Source organism: Pteropus medius, unplaced genomic scaffold (genome assembly GCF_902729225.1).
Source record: "Pteropus medius unplaced genomic scaffold, Ma_sr-lr_union100, whole genome shotgun sequence".
Lineage (NCBI taxonomy): Eukaryota > Metazoa > Chordata > Mammalia > Chiroptera > Pteropodidae > Pteropus > Pteropus medius.
Window position 1 is genome coordinate 1,908,531 of NW_024350397.1, and position 7,375 is coordinate 1,915,905.

The 7,375-nt window shown below is 46.4% G+C and overlaps 1 protein-coding gene across 3 annotated transcripts in view; it reads left to right on the plus strand.

Moving 5' to 3' along the window:
* The first annotated feature begins 3,118 nt into the window (after positions 1-3,118).
* Positions 3,119-7,375, plus strand: part of JCAD (junctional cadherin 5 associated) — a 45,613-nt gene continuing 41,356 nt past the window's right edge. Inside the window, exons 1-2 of one of the 3 annotated variants that reach the window (XM_039839710.1) lie at positions 3,119-3,244; positions 5,939-6,005. The gene's annotated coding sequence lies outside the window, so the exon portion shown is untranslated. The remainder of the gene's footprint in view (positions 3,245-5,938; positions 6,006-7,375) is intronic. The other 2 variants (XM_039839712.1, XM_039839711.1) reach the window with 2 other exon arrangements.

Here is a 7,375-nt window from a genome sequence, read left to right on the forward strand (position 1 = left end):
AGCATTCTTTCTCCGGTCATCGCACATCTGCCCCGATGACTCAACAGTCCAAGTTCCTTCCTGCGTCTGTGAAATCCCTTCTCCAGGACTCAGAGCAAGACGAGGACATTTGGGCATCCGGGGCTGCATCCTGGCACATGTTCCCAGACAGCACTAGATTTCTAACGGCATCTCGATAAAAGTTGTTTTAAATCATATTTTACATTTTATATCACATAAGCGGTAATATTTTTTTTCCTGTGTTTAAATCTCCCAAAATCAAGTAGGTGGAAGAACGGGACTAAAGTTGCACAAAAGTGGGAGTGGGTGGTGATTGGAAGAAGAAATGTGATTCTTCTTGTGGCCGAGATAAAACTTACGCGTGTGCTTTCTGAGTTGCAAAGTCCTGACAGGAAGAAATGTCCTTTTATCTGAAAACACAATAAGAATATATAGAGATAGATATGTAGATATACATGTATGTATATGAGTGTATATATAAAAGACACATACAATTATGTACAGCTGGTTTCTCATATCTCATGTCCACCAACCCATTTCTGTGTACTGGTGACTCGTGTGGGAAATGGGCCCTGTGGATTTCCTCACCAACTTTTATCTTCATTGGGGGAAGCACTGCCCTCCCCCTTGCCTCTATCTTCTTACATTACAATTCAGACAACCACCTGCTCATACTCATGTAGCTTTCCAACCTTACCTCCTTCCTCTTCATAATTCTATTCCCAAATCTTCAGAAAATCTCCCACCTTTCTTCTTGCCCCCAGCCCCATCACCTCCTCCTATCCTCATTTTTCCATTGTGTTTGTTCGCTTGAAATGGCCTTAGCCATGGCTGGAATGCATTAGAGCAGGGCTAGTGATATATCAGTACTGAAGGAAGAAAGAAGCCAAACATTTTGAAATGAGGTCGTCACAATAAAGAGCCAGTGTCAAGAAACCATAAAAATCTTTAAAATCGTGAAGTCTTTTTCAGAATCTGGTATTTCAATCTTATTACCTTCCCTTAATTAAATCTGCCCTTACCATCCTTACTCCAAAAAAACATTATTTCTTCTTAAGCTTTTTTGGGTCAGTTTAACTTCGTTCCTAGCATTGTTTTAATGTTGTTTTCTACTGCAACTATACAGCATTTCAGTTACATTATAAAACTTCTCTGAGGTTGACCCAGAAACCCAACAATATAACATTGTTCTATGAAGAAAACGCACCCTAATCTCAATTCGCTGGCTGATTAATGATCTTGAGGAAACATTTGGCTCTGTATATGTCTGCAATGTGCTGGGCAGATACAGGAGCTCCACAACAACAACAAAATTATTTCATTGAGTTGACAAATTGAAGACAAATAAGAATTGTATGTCATTGAAGCCGTCTATCCCCGAAAGATGCTTTTATAACAAGAAAATGTCACCGTTGTTAATATCTACAATTTCCCAGAAAAGCTGCTGTGTTTGTCTTGTCTTTTTTTTTTTTCATCCTATTGCTCCAGTCCAGAGATGATACCCTTTGTCTCTGCCTAGCCACAACCCACCTGTCCTTCAAGGAGCTCCCCACCAAGCTTTCCCTAGTGAGAAGAGCCCACAAAGCACTATCAGCACGAGTATCAGTGGTAGGATGTAACGTTTTCTTCACTTTCACAATGTGTTAGTACTATGCTTAGTGCTGGAAAGGCATTATCTCATTTAATTCCCATGACTTTCCTATAAAGTGAGCACTGTCATCATCCCCATTTTTGTTAGAGAGGAAATTGAAACTAACAGAAGTAAAATAACACATCTAGAAAGTAGCAGAAGGCCCCCAAATCAGGCCCAAGCCACCTGCCTCTTAAGCATCTGATTATGTTGTCTGCTCCCATCTCCTCACCTGGCGTCCTCAAATGTACTACAGATAATGCACAACATGGCAGATGATTAGTTATTGTCTCCCAGCTCTAGTGTGTTTGGCTTTTTTGCCCTCTTAGACTATATACACCTATAGTTAGGGTTCAGAACAGGGTCTTGTCTTAGGCCAGATTCTGCAGCTTACTAACTGTGTGCCTCCCTGAGCCCTCGTTTCCAGTGGCACCCAATTCATAGGACTGTGGTAAGGATTAAAAGGAAATAATGCATATAAAGGGCTCAGATTGGAGCCTCCCATGGTATGGTGACAGTGCAAACAACTTTAGATATGACTGGTGTTATGACAGCAAGCACAGCCCTAAAGTGCATGGTGCGGCTAAATGGTTTTCTAAAAAAATCATTCTGTAAGGACTCTAGTCTGCTCTGCCATCCATTTTTGTCTCTGTGAACTTGATTTAGCCAACATCCTCTCCCTCTCCCCAACTCATTAACAAAGTTAGACATTTTATGTCTTTTCTCTGCCCTCCAAAATGCTGTAACTTTGCCCCTGAGACCTGTCAGCAGTCTAATCTCTGCTGCAAGAGAAACTTGGAGTGGGTTGGGAGGCGGTAAAGACTCATTCTGCTCAGAACTCCCCATGGACCTCCTACTCTTGGCTTTATTAGGTAAATCCTACTCCAGGCTTCAGTTTCCTCATCTGTCACAAGAGAATACAGACCAGCTGACCTCTGAGCTCTCCTCTAACCTACAGCTAAGACTCTTGTATGTCTTTTTTTAAAAGAAGGAAATCCCAAGCACTAAGGTGTTGTCACTGTCACTATTTTCTGCTCTTTATGCCTTCAACGTGTGTGTTTCTGTGTGTGTGTGTGTGTACATAGATGTTCATGTGCATCTGTTTGATGTGTCTTTGTGTGTGTATGTGTATGAGTTTGTATATGAGTGTGTTCGTGTGCAACCGTGTGTGACTGTATAAGAGCGGGTGTGCATCTGTGACTGTACGAGTATTTCTGTGTTTTGTGCTTATCTGTGTATGTGTATATCGCACGGGGTTTAAGCCGCCCAACCACAAGTGACAGGAAAGGACAGGGAAAGGTGGCCAGCCCCCCTGTGCCTTCCGCACGACCCACGCAGGAGGGAGTTCCGTGGCCCAGGCTCTGGGCTGTCTGCCTGGGTGCAGCACTGGCTGGAGGAAGCCGGAGCCTGGAGGCAGCCAGGAGGGCGGGGCGGGGCGAGGCCGGGCTGGGGGCGGGGCGAGGCCGGTCGGGGGCGGGGCCGGGCGCGGGGCGGGGCGGGCGGCGGTGGCTCCGGGCATGCTCCGCCGCGGCGGCTGCCAGCGGGCTGCTGGTGCTGGTCCCCGGCCGGCCCGAGCGGTGGCGGTGGCGCCGGGCAGCATGAGGGAGCTGATAGGTAAGTCCCGGCGACTCTCCCCACTCCTGACTCCCGCTGTGCATTTGGCCCGCTCCCACAGCCTCTCCCCCAGCCCCCCTCGCTCTACCCCCAACTTCTCCAGCCGGACGTTGCTCGCGTCCGAGCCTCCCCCAAGCTTGGGGGACGTCCGCACCCCGCGCGGAGCCCCCGGCAGCGCTCAGCGCCCAGCGCCGTAGCCTCTGAGGGTGGGGGACGCCCGCTTCGTCAAGAGGACGAGTCCCCACCCCTCAGGTGCCCGGCCCCGGAGCGAGGCGCCGGGACCCCGGGTCGCGAAGGCCGCGCTGGCGTTGGTGTTCGTGTCTTCCCCCGGCGCGAGGAGGGCCCGGAGGGCGGGGGTCGCTGCGCCCCTCTCGGCGTCGTTCCCGCCACAGTCCGGGTCAAGCCGCCCACCTCCCTCGCCTGCGCGCCCCGACTGGGCGGGCATCCCCACCCCGGGAACTGAGAGCCGCTGCCCAAGGTCCGCGAGGTCCCCGGTTCCCACGGTGCCCCGGCGGCCGGACCTGCCCGCGGGACGTTGGGAGCCGCGGCGCCCGCTCCCTGAGCAGGTCCCCGCTGGGCCTGGCGCCCCCTGCTCCTCCGGTCGGGACCCGGGATTAGAGCGCTAATCGCCGCCGCTCCCAGCAAGTGCCCGGGTGGCTCGGTCCCCGGCTGCTGGTGGTCGAACAAAAAAGAAAAGCAAGGGAGGGGGGTGAGAGAAAGGAAAGAGCCCCGCCTGAGGGTGCTGTGAATCTCGTCAGTCCGCCGGTTCACGGGATCCGGAGCTGCCCGCCCCCCCCCGCCCCGCCCCCCGGGGTCGCGGCGCTCGGGTCTCCGCGAGCACCCTGCACTCCCCCAGCCCAGATCTCCCGCTAGTCCCCTCAGAATGCCAGCGTCTTTCCAGATGCCGGGGCCGCAGTGAGGCGCGGCACCGACAGCTGAAGGCGCCGCTCTTGCCGCCTGTCACTCGCGGTAGCAGCCAGGAGCCTCGGATTCTTCTGCGGGGTTAAAACGAAGCTGTGATTTCACTACTAAAGAAAAAAATGAAAACGGGAACTTTGTGCCAGCGCAACCTGGTCATGCCCTAGTCCTGCACAGCCACACTCTAGGAGCAGAGGACTTTGAGGAATTAACCAGACAGGTCACCCCCAGCTCCCTCACAACACACACTGCCCCTGCTCACGCCCTCTCTCCCACAACCACCCCTGCCCCCCCCCCCCTTTAATCCTCCCAGCTTGTCCCTCTGCTAGTCTGGTTGCCTGGCCCGTCTTGGGGAGGAGGGCGAAGTAGTTTGGACCACACAACTCAGACGTTTTTCCCACAGCTCTATGTCTTCCTTTCTCTGGCTTTTGTCTTTTCAGATTTTCAGATATCCCAGTGATCTGAGGTGAGGGTTGGAAGATAGGAGGGTGTTCTTCGGAGAGGAGTAGAGGGGAGAGGGACATGGGATCTGGGCAGCCAGAAATTTCCTTGATAAAAAAGGCAGACTCAATAGTCTAAACTGCGTGGTCACAGGCTGTACAGGGAACACTTCAGGAAAACTGACTTGTGGTCAGGTAGTTTTTGAATTTAAGAAGACCAAATTAAGACCATTTAACGACACAGGTGTTTGTAAAGTCGTTTTGGAAATCACATTCAGATTTTATTGCATGAGACTTGTGTTGGTTTTCACCAACACATTGGGAGTTTGATAAATTCATTTGGTTTTCCATGATATCTTATGGCTTTGGACTTTATATTTACCTTGATAGGAGGTATGTAATTCTTAGCCACCCCTGAACAAGCTTCCTGAAGGTCCCTAAGGATTACTGAGGCAGGCAGCATATAGCAAACTGTTTCACTCCTGCTGGAATGAGAAAATAATTGTTGAACAGAGGCTTTAATCTGCTGGGCCTTTCTCCCGCCAAACTTCACCCTTTGCTGCAGAAACTGGGAGGTCAGGCCCTTGGCAGGCCTGAGAGATTTAGGGGGATTGGGTGGGTGGAGGAAGCTTATGCAGGAAAAAAAAAAAAAAAAGGATTTGTCTTTCCACCTCCTTGGAACATAACTTAAAATGCCTGTGTCCACATGCTCTGGAGGCCTTGACAAGCTAATCAGAGTTATCTAATAACCCATGTGAGTGGTCACAGATTACAGGGGCGGGTGGTGTATTGTTCAGTAGCTATAAAATGTAACTGGACATGGGAGGTACCACAAGGAGAATAAATAAGGACCAATTTTTCAGTTAAAAATAAAAGCAAGTATGAAAAGCAAGTATCCTTGGAGTTTAATTTTTAAAATGCAATTCAAAAAAAAATTTTTTTTTTTTTTTGAGAAATACTATTAGTAAAGAAAGCCCAGGAGTCTGTGGTTCCACCAAGTTCTTGTCCTTGCTGGGAGAGCCCTCTGGTTTGCGGAGACAGCAAACACCAACCTTGCTGTAGGAGTCCAGAAGTTTCTTTTTTAATGAGCTTGGCGAAACTCCAGGCCAATTAATCTGGAGAGAGTTTAGAACACAGAGCATAGGATTAAAACCATTGTTCTGTTGTGGTTTCTATTCTGATAAGCAAGGACTATATCTCTGAAATCCTTTGGGCTTATTGCTGAGCCCATCCTGCAGGGTTTGTTGCTTTTTTAACAGATTTTTTTTTTTTTTACCTTTTTAATGGGAAGGGTTATCTCACTCATTAAAACCTTGCTATTGTGCTTTGTTTCAAGGGTCTGCTGATTTAAGGAATGCTGAGGGATACTCTCTTGCCAAGGCCAGCAGCCCAGGGAGAGCGAGGTCAGTCTCCAGTACTTTGATATCTGCTTTAAACACTAAATGTCATTTAAAAATCCAGAAACTGCCCCAATACTCAAACCTCAGTTATCTGGATTGGAATTTATGATCTCTTGTTTAAAATTATCACCTTTACTTTCTTTAACTAAATATCGTTTCCAAAAACTTCCTATAGATAATATAGTTGGGCACAGTTTCTATTTCTATATAGTTGCAAACTGGCAAAAAACGATCAGACCACTAAATATCCTTGTACTTTGCTGCTGATTGGTTATCTCTTGATAGCTTACCTATTAAGCTTGTTTCTTCTGTATGGAAATGAAAGAATTTAGGAGAAGAAACCAAGATACTTTTCAAGGAGGAGGAAGGGGTGGTGGTGGGGAGAGAACGCACAACTGTATGTATTGGAAGAAGAGTTGGAGAAATAGACATCGTAGTTACTGTTGGTTATCTCTCAGTAGGGATATTGGGAACTTTTACTTTTTGCTTAAACACTGAATTTTGTAGTGTCTACTTCTAGAATAACTTTCTATGACTTTTATACTTAGAAAATAAGCAAAAAAAGTAAGAGTTATATGAAGTAATTTTAAACTAACTTTTTTTTTTTTTACAAAACCTTGGCTCTTTTATTCTAAAGATATTTAAAAATGAAACTATTGTGTTATAAGTTTAACAGACTATTTTAGGAATCTTTGCATATGGAGTTTGACATATTTGATGATAGTGCAATTAAATTCTAGCCTATTATAAGTTTATTTTTGCAAATAGTTAAATTCAAGAAGATTTTAAAAAATTTATCTAATTTCAATCTTTTTCTTAATGATTGCTAACCTTTCAAAAATGTTAGTGAGGTACTTAGGGCCTCATGAAAATGGGGTGACGTCTCCAAAATTTAATTGTGACAGAATTTAAAGGTGAAAGAGAAGAAAAGCAGTAGAGAAAGAAAGGGAGGGAGAGAGAGAATTCACACAAGTCGTGAGGGAAAAGACAAAAAAAAAAGAAGTTAGAGGGGATAAGATTTATGAGAAAAATGAAGTGCATAATATTTTCTTCTCTTTCTCTCTCTTTTTGGATCAGTGCCTTAACACCAACCCAACCCACCACATTAGCATTCCAAGATCCTTTTGATCTTAGACCCAAGTTTTCTGTCTCTTTTTTTTTTTCTGTCACCTTATAGAAACAACTCAGTGATGGTTACTCTACTAAAATTATTGCTTCACAGAGTAAATATGTTTTTATGTCTTAGGAGATTTTAACAACTCGAGGGCTCTGGCAGAGCTGACTATCACTCTATGTGGTATGGTAATGACATTGTGTGGGAACTTACTGTCCCAGAACTTCAACTGGAACTGTTGAGTTCTTTATTTAATTAT